Genomic DNA, 11,460 nt, shown 5'->3' with positions numbered 1-11,460 from the left:
TTTGCTCGCTTTTGAGCAAATAAAATTATGCCTTTCCTCTTTCTTTTTATATGCCAGCTCCCTGCTCTGTCCCACCCCAAATAGTGAATGACTTTGTTGCCTTGCTTCACCTTTCTGCTGTGGGTTTTTTTTTTTTTTTGCTGTACGCGGGCCTCTCACTGTTGTGGCCTCTCCCGTTGTGAAGCACAGGCTCCGGACATCCAGGCCCAGCGGCCATGGCTCACGGGCCCAGCCGCTCCGCGGCATGTGGGATCTTCCCGGACCGGGACACGAACCCGTGTCCCCTGCATCGGCAGGCGGACTCTCAACCACTGCGCCACCAGGGAAGCCCCCATACCTACATTCTTAACAAAACACTGCAGAGCTCTAATCTGTATCCTGTATGTCCTATTATTTTTCTAGTACTATAATTGAGGTGTAATGTGGTCTTTTTACATGACTTATCTCACCTAACTTTCTAAGGAAAATTGATGGAATTGGGAATCTCACAGAAGTGTTTGATTAGAATCAAGGGAAATCAGACTAACTTGTATTCAAAGTCAAGACTGGCTTTCAGAGTAAGTAGTTTTACGATTTGAAGTAAAAAAAAAGCTTCATTTATAGATAGCAATCAAGGCAAAGATGTCCATCACTCGGTTGTTTGAAAGACATTGAGTAAGCTAGTGATTCTCAATTTGGACTCTGCCTTAAAATCATCTGTAGAGCTTAACAAACAAAAGCAAACCTGAAATGGGACCCCCAACCTCAGTGATTCTTACTTAATTGGACTTCTCTGGGGCCTAGGCATGGGTATTTATTAAACCTCCAAAGTGATTATAATATGCAACCAGTGTTGAGAACTACTATTAAAGGAAACATCAGGGAAGTACAAAAGAGTAGGAGAAAGTAAATAAATATAAAATTCTTACGCTTTAGGAGATGGCATATAGTTTCTAAAAAAGGAAATATTGTCTAATAGTTATGAAAACTAAACTCTTAGTTCTTCTGTTTTGAAAGGAGACAAATTAATCTCATTTAGATATTAATTGTTACAAGGATATGTGAGAATACATATTTGTACGTTTTAAAAAAGCCTTTTTTTCTGTGTGTTTCTAAACTGCCTCAGTTTCTTATTTAAGGTTGTTGAATCTCAACTATGCGTCTAGTCTTCTCCCCCATTATTCCAATTTATGAACTCTAAGTGTACATTAATTTACAAATGAATAATTCAAAATTAGTGGAGTGAATGTGACACTTGCAGGCAATGAAAAATTCAGTGATTATCTTAGGTGTATTTTTCTCCATAATGAAAGCATGGTTACTGTTACAAAGTGATGTTTGGTCACTGTGTACAAAGTACCTTGATCGTTCTGGTCCTGGGCTGCTTTCTCTGTAAGACTGAGATATCATGCACTGCTGAATAGCAACGACTGTGTATTGAGTGTTCATTATATTTCAAGTTCTAAGTGTGCCACATGCTGTATATGTGGTATCTTGTTTAATCATAGCAGAAACCTTATGGAGTAGGTACTATTTTCTAAAATCCCCATTTTAAAGATGAGAAACTGGCCTCAGAGACATAAATAACATGTCCAAGGTTGTGCATCTAGTTAGAGGTAAAGTCATGATGTGAATTCAAGCAGCCCAACACCATGGGCAGTGGTACAAGGTTACAGTAATACAATATGAAGATGAATTTTTCTGTTTAACCAATTGGTTGAGATCAGAAGTTAAGGCTTGTACCTTCTTTACCGGAAAGCTTTCCAAGAAGCCCATCCTGATATTTCCCAAGAGAATGGCAGATTTTTATGTGGAAGCTAACAGGGAATAGGTGAGCTACTGGCATTGATGTCTGCCACTGGCACTGGGCTAGCTGGAGGATGAGTGTTCTCTGGTGCTGGTTGGGTTTTGAGGAAGGAGCAGTACTCTTAAAACTTCCCAAAGCCCTCAAGATTCTGCTCTACCCTTCACTTCCAAATTGTAGGAGGGAACACTTAGGGTGGGAGAAAGCACAGAAGAGAGCTCATTTGGGATAACATGAATGGGCTTGATGAATGTAGATGGGAAACTCTGCAAACTTGTGGTCAAAAGACCTCAGTTAAATTCATGACTCTGACACTCATGCCCTAAAGGTCACTCAGCTTCTCTGAATCTCAGTGTGTGCATCTTTGAAATAGAAATGGGATAGTAGTAACTGAATTCCTTAACTCAAGGGGCTGAAGATTGAATGAGATAATATACTGTAAAAACTCTAAATAAAGTATAAGATTTTTAAAACTATTAATGTTAATAAAGCAGATTTTTAATTTTCTAGCTGGAAGCCTTTATTTCTTTAACATGCATAATAAAATACAAACCAATAAAACCCGAAAAAAAAAAAAAACTTGTACTCTACAGTGCTACTTGATTTAGAATGTCCTCACCAAAACACTTGGACTGGCTTTGACTTATCCCAAGTGTTCAAAACCCCGAGGCATTTATGCAGTCTCTAAGTGCACGAATTACTGTCTAATGGGCAAATCCCATGATCTTTTCTCAGTCTTCAATAGAATTGCTAATAGCAGTAGTAATACATTCATTCAACAAGTGTATATTGAATGCCTACTGTGTATCTGGAATGGTTTTAAGTCATTGAAAGTAAAAGTCAGGGAAAATAAAAGCAGGCAAAAATGAAATTGTCTATTAAGTGCTTACTATGGATCAAATGTTACATATAATATCATTTAATCTTCACAGCAGTCCTCTTTTACTAGCATGATTTATAAATGAGGGTACTGAAGTTCAGAGCACTGAAGTGACGTGTCTAGCGCTCACTAGCAAGGAGATGGTAGAACTGGGATAAAACCCCTATTTCCTCTCCCAGAAAATGATCTTTCTTTTGACCACTCATTTATTAATTCGTTTGCTCATACTTTACCTGGTCTAAATCCTTTTAACCTTCTTTCTTTCTGTGACCATAACAGATATCTTCTTGGCCACCTGTGCTTAAAACCGTGGTGCCATTTTTGATACTCTTACTCTGTTCCCCTCCATATCAAATTGGCTTCAATCTTGATTGACTCTGTCTTCCATTTTTGTTGCCAACTTTTAGCACTTATTACTTCTTGCTTACAGCTATTATAGTAGTCTTCCAACTAGTCTCTTTTTAGTCTCTCCTCCATTTAGCCTAGTTGTACAATGTTGCCTAGTGACTCCTACAAAGCACAAATCTGGTTATTTCCTTTCCCACAAATCTTCCATGGCTTGCCATGGTCTACAAAACTGCCAATACTCATGAGCTATTCCTCGTGTCCAGGGTGAACCACATTTCCAGCCTTCTCCCTCAGTGTGCTCCTTCCCATAGATGATATCGTGTTTTTTAGGCTTGTCTGATAAGAAGCACCTGGAGTTATTAAAACACAAGTTCCCAGGTCCTACTTGAACCTACTGAGCCAAAATTCTCGGGGATTTGCAACGCCTTGTGGGGTGTGCTAAGGCCTGGTAGTCCTCAGAGAGGCTCAGAGCACAGGTACACAACTGTGACCACCCAAGGATTCCTGCTAACACTGTGTGTTGAGGAGATCAGCCAGGACCACCTGACATTATGACACTTAGTCATATCTGAGTTCTCCTGGCCACTCTTTCACACACATCACTAAGGTGCAAACCAAGTGCTGAAAAACCTAAAGCCACGTTAATTAAAGTGAATTTTCCAAAGCGGTGATTTTCTCACATCTATATGAGCATGAGATATTTTGTGAATAAATATGAAATACATAAAGGAGTTTAACTTGTAAATAAATGTTTAACTAGCATATGAATTGTCCCATTTCTAAATTATATATATACAATATATATAATTTAGAGAGTGAGAAAGACAGAGACAGAGACAGACATAGACACACACACGTATATGTGTATGGCTTGTCCTTCCCCAGAATTATACAAGCTGGATTATAAAAAGACCCCTAATATTGCAAGGTAAAACTTTCACAAAATAAGGTTATGAAACAAGTGACAGATAATAACCAGAAAGTAAAATGGAGTAGAGTCATTGTTCTGTAAAACTTTCTATATTATCAGTGAAATGGCTGTTAAGTAGTACATTGAAATAAAGATCTTTGCTTTCCTCTTGTTCTTTTATCTTTCCCAGTTTGCACGACTAATAAGCAAAATTACCTAGTTTTTAAAATCTCTTATATTATCATACTATATATATGTATATATATACACACATGTTTTTCTTCTCAGTAATTTGTCTTTCCCCAAATTCCTTTTAAATATAGTAATTTGAACCTCAAATTAAAAAAATTCCAAGTAAAATAGTAGCATGTAATTGTTTTGTTTCTGGAAAGGAAAAATTAGACCCTTTGGCTATCATACAAATTAGGCTTAGAATAGATATTTAATTGGAAGGTGAAGAAATCATTTTAAATCCCTAAGTAAAATAAATTATTTAATTATATATTCCAAAAATGATCAAGTAATATGAATACTAATTCATTCTTTTCTGCATCTAGCCATTCCTCCATCCATTTATGCACAGCACATTTATTAAGTACCTACTTTGCACAGTGCCAGAGCAGATGTATACCCTTAAAATTTTGCTATGCCTTGGTATTCACTGAATAACACTAACTTTCTCAGAGCTGAAGAAGGATAAATGGATCTGTGTCACCTAGCAAATCCTAGGTTGATTTGCTTCTGCATTAAAATACTTTTTTTATATTGATGTAATATTTCAAATATGTATGCATTTTTATTCTCCTGTTACTCGGCATTATGAAATATTTTTTGAGAATTATAGTCATAGTATGTTTGGCCATGAAATTGGTGGATCTACTATCATCCTGGGTGGAATGTTCTCTTTTCCCAGGTGGGACAGCTGGTCCCGGATATGTGCTCTTAATCAGTTCCCTGACCTGCTTTTATTGTACCAGCATTCAAGCTTTAGTCACCTCTGATAAAGAGGGATTATATGTGCTGTGTGTGTTTGTACCTGGCTTCTGAGGCTACTCTCATTCTTGCCAGGGAAGGCCATGCTGTGCACACCCTAGGAGAGCCAGTGAGGGAGGTTGTTGTCCTTGGTTACAGCTCCCCTGCTCCAATGGAAAGCGGCTGGGTTTTGAAGCTAGGTAGATTCATGTGTAAATCCTTCACTTCCTCACTTTTGATCTTGGAGAAATTATCATCTCTGAGCCTGTTTCTTCATTTGTATAATGTAGAGAATATTATCTGTCTCATAGATTTTTATCCACTGTCAAAAATTTACTTTCCTTTCACTATCAATAAATATTTGTTAAATGCAATTAAGTGATAATGTTTTTGGAATTACATGTATCAAAGTAATTGGGATTATTTGTTTTCCTGTTCGGTTCCTGTTATGGGCTGAAATTTATATGTTGAAGCCCATTCATATATTGAAGTTCATATGTTGAAAACTTATATACTGAAACTCTAGTCCCCAGTGTGATGATATTTAGAGGGGGGTGGGCTTTGGAGATAATTAGGTTTACATTACATCATAAAGGATAAACCCTCATGATGGCATTAGTCCCCTATAAGAAGAGGAAGAGGGAGAGAGAGATTTCTCTCTCCATGTGCATATACTCAAGAAAGGCCATGTGAGCACACAGCTAGAAGGCACATCTGCAAACCAGGAAGAGGGCCCTCATCAGACACCAAATCTGCCAGCACCTTTATCTGGGACTGTGAGAAATGAATTTATATTGTTTAAAACACTCAGTCTATGGTATTTTGTTATAACAGCTTAAGCAGACTAGGACAGCTTTTACTAAATTTCTTACGGACTCCTTAGGGCATGAACTATAATTTGTACCTTTGTTTAGGATCCCCAGTATTTAGTGTACTACCTGGTACCTAGGACTCAATAAATCACTGTTGAACACAACTTAGCTGTAAAATGGTAAATCAGTCCTCATGTTCTTATCATCATCTACAGCCTCTACTGATCACTTTCCCCACGACACATATGCAAAAAACTGTGATGGTTTGGACGAATAGGATAAAGCAAAAACCTACAATTTGATCAAAAGGGTCATAGGGAGAACAGTGTGATATAGTGTTCACCATGAGGTTAGGTATGAAACAGAATGGATTTAAATTCTGCCTCTGCTTTTTATTAGCTGTGTGGGTGAAGAAAAGTTACCTAACGTAACAGTTTATTCATCAAATAATCTTTGCAGAGCTGTTTTGAGCATTAGATGAAGTCATGTAATAAAGCAATGTGAAGGTTTTCTGAGTAGTTTTATCATCCTGTGCCATTACTGAAATATGTTTACACTCTTTCTCAATTCCTGAAAGAATGATTTTAGATTAACCTAGAGAACTCTCTTTTGAATATCTTTCTTTGTTCCAAATGTATTTCCTTGTGGCAGGAAGCGATAAAAACACATGGCACAGGCAGCTAGTGACTGAAGAGGAAGTCAATGGTGTTTGTTTTCCCTCCAGAATTAGTAGTTCAAAAATTAAAAATAAAAATATGTCTTGCCAAGTTTGGAAAATACAGAGAATGCTTTGATTATAGGACTACAATGGACCTAAGTTTTTGACATTAGTATTTGTCTGATATCTATGAACTGATATGCTTTTTAAACTTAAAACTTGGAGGTTTTACATTTTATTTTATAAACTATAATGATTAAAATATTTATTTTATAATTTATTATAAATTATAATATAAATATAATTTATGTTATTATAAATTATGAAGAAAACTTATTTCTTCTTTACCCTTTAGACTTAGAAACCAAGAGAAGGTTTAGAATAAAGCATGAAATCATTGACAAGCACAAATGACACTGTTAGGATTCCATGTCAAGACTGTAATACCTTTGCAGAGATGATATTTTAGGTGGTTTTTAAGCTATAATGAGAAGTAAACAAGGCCTTTCCCCAGCTATATACTGAAAAAACTCCAGTTGTGATCGAGAAGAATTGTTTTACTCAAAGCAAGCTCATTTTTCACAAGAGATTCCTACACACCACTAGTCTGGGGCATTACTAAAGATGGTGGAAAGGAGGTGGGATGAGGTGGGGGTGTTGCAGCAGAAGGCAGCCAATTAAGAAAATCTACAAAAGTGACAATAGATGCTATTCTAGAAAGTCAGAATATTCTTATTTCAGGAAACAAATTCTATAGTTTGGAAGGGAGAATGCAACTACTTTGAAATATCTTTTATTTAATTAAAATCAAGATTTATGTGGTTTGCTGCCACTGCATGAGTATCATTTTGACTTTTGCCTGATTTAGCTGTTGCCTGATGGTTTACAAAGATTCAAATGTACTTCGTTATGAGTAGAAGGGGGTTCCTTTGGTAGATGTTTAACTTTTTATTGCAGAATCCCTGTGGCTTGCTTCTGCTGTCGGGTTTGGCAGTATTCATGCACCGTGGGAAAATCACTTTTAAAGCTGTTTGAGTGGAAAAGATCATGAGTATTTACTGTGAAGAAGAAGGGAAGGCAAAGATGTTGTAGGGATTATATCATGATTTTTCACTTAATGAGTTGGAATCATCTAGTCCAGTGTTTTCCAAACTGCATGTCATGAACTATTAGTGTGCCATGAAATCAATTTAGTGGTTGCAGGTAAACAATGACATAGAATAAAATACACTGCAGCATACCAGAGTGCACCCACATTGTAAGATTTAAGGGTTAATTTGCAAAACTGATATTTTTATATAGAAAAGCATGTTTCTATATATGTATAAATATGCATACTGCACTTAATATGAAATGTATTTTTCAGTATGAGTAGCAGTTGTAGAAGCTTGAAACCTATTGATTGAGTCCTCCCATTTTTCAGATGAGGAAATTGAAAGAGGCCGACTCCCAGTTGATTTGAGTGGGTCTCCTAGAGGTAGCTTATCTATCAACAAACAAGTCTCTCTCTTGTTAAGAATTTTGTTTTGATCACCTATACATCTTATACATTCTCTGCCCCATACTTTAAAATTTCTATATTTTTTTCAGAAGGAATTGGGTCAAAGATATTGATTCTGGGGAAGATGAGTCTTCACTGAGCCTCTGAGCACCTTGCCTGTGGGTTGGTTGGTACTTGTGATACCAAGTGGAAAAGAACAGAACCTCTCTCTATCGATAAGCCCAGTTATTTTTCGTAGCTTCAGTCAGGTGGAAAGTTGGAACAATAACCTGATATATTTCATCAATAGATGCAGGTAATTTTACTAACTTCTACCACTTGTTTCAGTTCAGTTCCACAAATATTTATTGAGCTCTTGTTTTGTGCCAGGTATTTTGCCAGCACTTACCTTCTCCTCTATGGAGAATAAATATTCAAACACTGAAATTGATCCCTCACTTTGCTTGTGGGATATCCCTTCAGATTTACTGAAGTACAAGATATTTTGGGATTGTTTGCCAAAGATAATAGAGATGTAGCTCCATGTTTTATAACAAAATATGCCACTTTGGAAATCTATTATGCTTTATCTGGAAATGTTCCTGGTGTCTTGAACTCAACCTTTCACTCATTAGGAAGTCGTGCAGTGAAAAGTTCATGTAGAATGTTTTTCTCTATCTTGCTTTCGTAACACATTTATTTTTATTGAACTTTCTCCCTGTTGCTATTTAAAAGTGTCGGTTCTGCACTAAGAGCTGATGGAGGTTTTTAATTTTTTTTTTAAATTTTTCTCTGACTATCTGAGAATCAAGGCAACAGGACCAAGGGGTCCCACTGGCTGGATGCCCTGTGGAGTTTTGTTCTTCCCATGTTGTTGCTGTTTCTTGTTTGCCTTTCTGTGTGGCAGTTCCTGAAGGTAGTGTTCTGTTTTCTGTCTTTCCTTCTTTTGTTTTTAAAGTGTTTGTGCAAAGTGTATTATTTGGTTTAGTTTGGTTATTAGTTGAATATTGGCCACACAAGTCATTTCCTGAGTCAGTTACAGCATCAGGGAGTAGTCCCCACATGGCACCATGAGCCTGCTTTTTCTTGACGGTTTTCAGTACAAATAGGGATACCCAGTAGGTCCAAGGCAATGGAGGGAGATCGAAAACCAGAGCCTGATCTTGTCAGTGGGAAGACAAAAGTACCTCTTTTCTTTTTTAAATTCTCAATCTTTAAAATCTCTGCTAATTTGAAAGTTAAACATGATAATCTGTAGTCATTTTTACTTGTTTTCTTGACTTGTAGTGATTTTGAACATTTTTTCCACATAAATGCTAGAATTTCTTCCCCTATGCTAAATTTGTTTGTGCCCTTTGCCCATTTTTCTTTTAGATTGTTATCTTTTGTTACTGATTGGTAAGAGCTTTTTGTATATTACTGAAATTATTTTTCTATTATAGTAAAATATATATCATAAAATTTACCATTTTAACCCTTTTTGAGTATACACTTTAGTGACATTAAGTACCTTCACATTTTTGTGCAACCATCACCAATATTCATCTTCAGAACTTTTCCATCATCCCAAAGTAAACAACAACAACAACAAAAAAAAAAAAAACATGGTTAGATGCCACAGAGTAGGTGGCTATGTCTTAACCATGTGTTATACAGGCCCAAGGACCTCTTTCATCCCTGGCAAGAGGATTGGTAAGCTTTTCTCCTTTCATACAACACTAGAAAAACTTCTTGAATGATATAATCCCCTAATTGTTTTTCTGGATCCAGAGCTTCCTTGATTATTGCTACTTCACTTTAAAAGATGTATTCATATATTAAACAGACGAAAAGCTTTTGTCATATGACCATCTTACTGAGCAAGTTCTATTCTGTCGAGTCTTTGTAGTTCTTCCACTTTTTATTTAATCTACTGGTTTTTGATGTTTTTCTTGCCTGCCAATGTGGTATTTCCAGCTGTGCATGGAAATTAATTTTCTATTTGAATAGACAATTCCAGGAAACTATCTATTAAGGTTATAGGAGGCAAAGAGAATGTTGTTTTACAAGTTTTTTTCTGGTATTCTTGGCATTATAAGGGGGGGAAAAAGTTGATCTAAGAGTTCATGATTGGCAGTTTATTTTTGTTTTTAACTAATATTATTTAAGTATAAATAAAATAAATTTTGCCACTGATAACAGAAGTGCTCAATAATAGAATGTGTATGGCACTGAAAACTTATCCTCCATTTAACAAAACCATTCTAAATGGATCTTTCTTGCACTCTGAAACCTTTTTCGGATGATAGATCCCTTTGTGTATCTGACTGGTTCTATGGAATCTCAAAATCTAAGGTCCATAGAATCTTATCCAAAACCCTAGGGACCAGGTATGTTTTGGAACTGAGAATTTATAAGATTTTAAAAAGGTAGTATGGAGCACATACTCAGTGTTACATGTTATGTAACCTTTAATGGGATCTGGGACAACTACTCATAATAAAAACAATTAATATTCCTGCAGTGAAATTCATAGATATTAATGCTAAATGAGATGAAGACAATAAACAGCCTCATATCTTTCTAGGCCAGTTTTTGTTGCTAGATGAGCTTAGATTTATTGCCAAATTAGTTATGGAAAATCTTTGTTGTTTAGGATCATGGATAAGGAATGAACAGCATTTCACCTGTGCTTTAGGGACTGCCAGCTGCCTCGGTTAGAAGTGGTTGGCTCCATCCTCCAGCCGTGCTGATTCTCCTTGGGCCCATTCAAATTGTGGACTTAGCATTATCAGTATTACAGACATGTTTTTGCTTCTGGGGCTCTACCTAATACTCAGTTATTCTTCTGCTGAATTTAATCTTTTGTTTTTCAGCCATTCTGTGCCTGGGTTCTGATCCTTTATACCAGTATGTTTATCATTTTGGTAAATGTCTCATTACACACATATATATATTTTTCAGTGTCTCTATTCCTTTTCATTGGTTATTTTCAGTTTTTGAAATGCCTTTTCCACTCCTCCTCCTGTTAAATTTATCCCCTACCACATTGTTCTACTATTTAGATTCTACAGTTTAGATTTTCCCTCTGTTAAATTACTTGTATTCTCTTAGAGTTTTGTACCTTTGTTATAGCATGCAGTACATTGCTCCATAATTATTTGAATAATTATCTGTCTCTCACATGAAACTGTAAGGTCCTTGAGAGTAGTACCTCTCTGTATATCCATTGCTTTACACATCACAGATTCAAAGGTTTTCAGCCCAAGATAAATAGAAGGTATGTATTTGGAGGCCGTAGGGTGAGACTGGGGACTAGGGAGAGAGGAATGTACAACAGAAATAAAACAGAGTACAAGACAGAGTAGTTTAGAGTAAGCTAAACATGTTTAGCTTAAATGCATATGAGGTTTAGAAAATTAAAAGATACTTATATGGTTTGTAGAATTAGGAAAACTTCAAAAGGAGTTGAAGCTGGAGACAAATCTTAGCAGGTAGATGGGATTGGGGTAGGCAGAGAAGAATGCACAGTGCTTTCCAGAAAAGGAGAGTATGTTGAGTAGAGAAAGGGCATTGATGAGTGAAGAACATACTTTACTATTGGCCACTTATAATGTCAGTTCTGGTTTAGGAGATTG

The 11,460-nt window shown here is 36.3% G+C and overlaps 1 non-coding gene across 1 annotated transcript; it reads right to left on the bottom strand.

Moving 5' to 3' along the window:
- Nucleotides 1-9,439: 9,439 nt before the first annotated feature.
- Nucleotides 9,440-9,562, bottom strand: LOC136128633 (U6atac minor spliceosomal RNA). The gene has a single exon (XR_010656223.1). It is a non-coding gene; the product is annotated as a U6atac minor spliceosomal RNA (small nuclear RNA).
- Nucleotides 9,563-11,460: the final 1,898 nt, after the last annotated feature.

This window comes from Phocoena phocoena, chromosome 9 (genome assembly GCF_963924675.1).
Source record: "Phocoena phocoena chromosome 9, mPhoPho1.1, whole genome shotgun sequence".
Lineage (NCBI taxonomy): Eukaryota > Metazoa > Chordata > Mammalia > Artiodactyla > Phocoenidae > Phocoena > Phocoena phocoena.
Note: the sequence above shows the minus strand (reverse complement) of the source record. Positions and strands in the feature narration are given on the sequence as shown.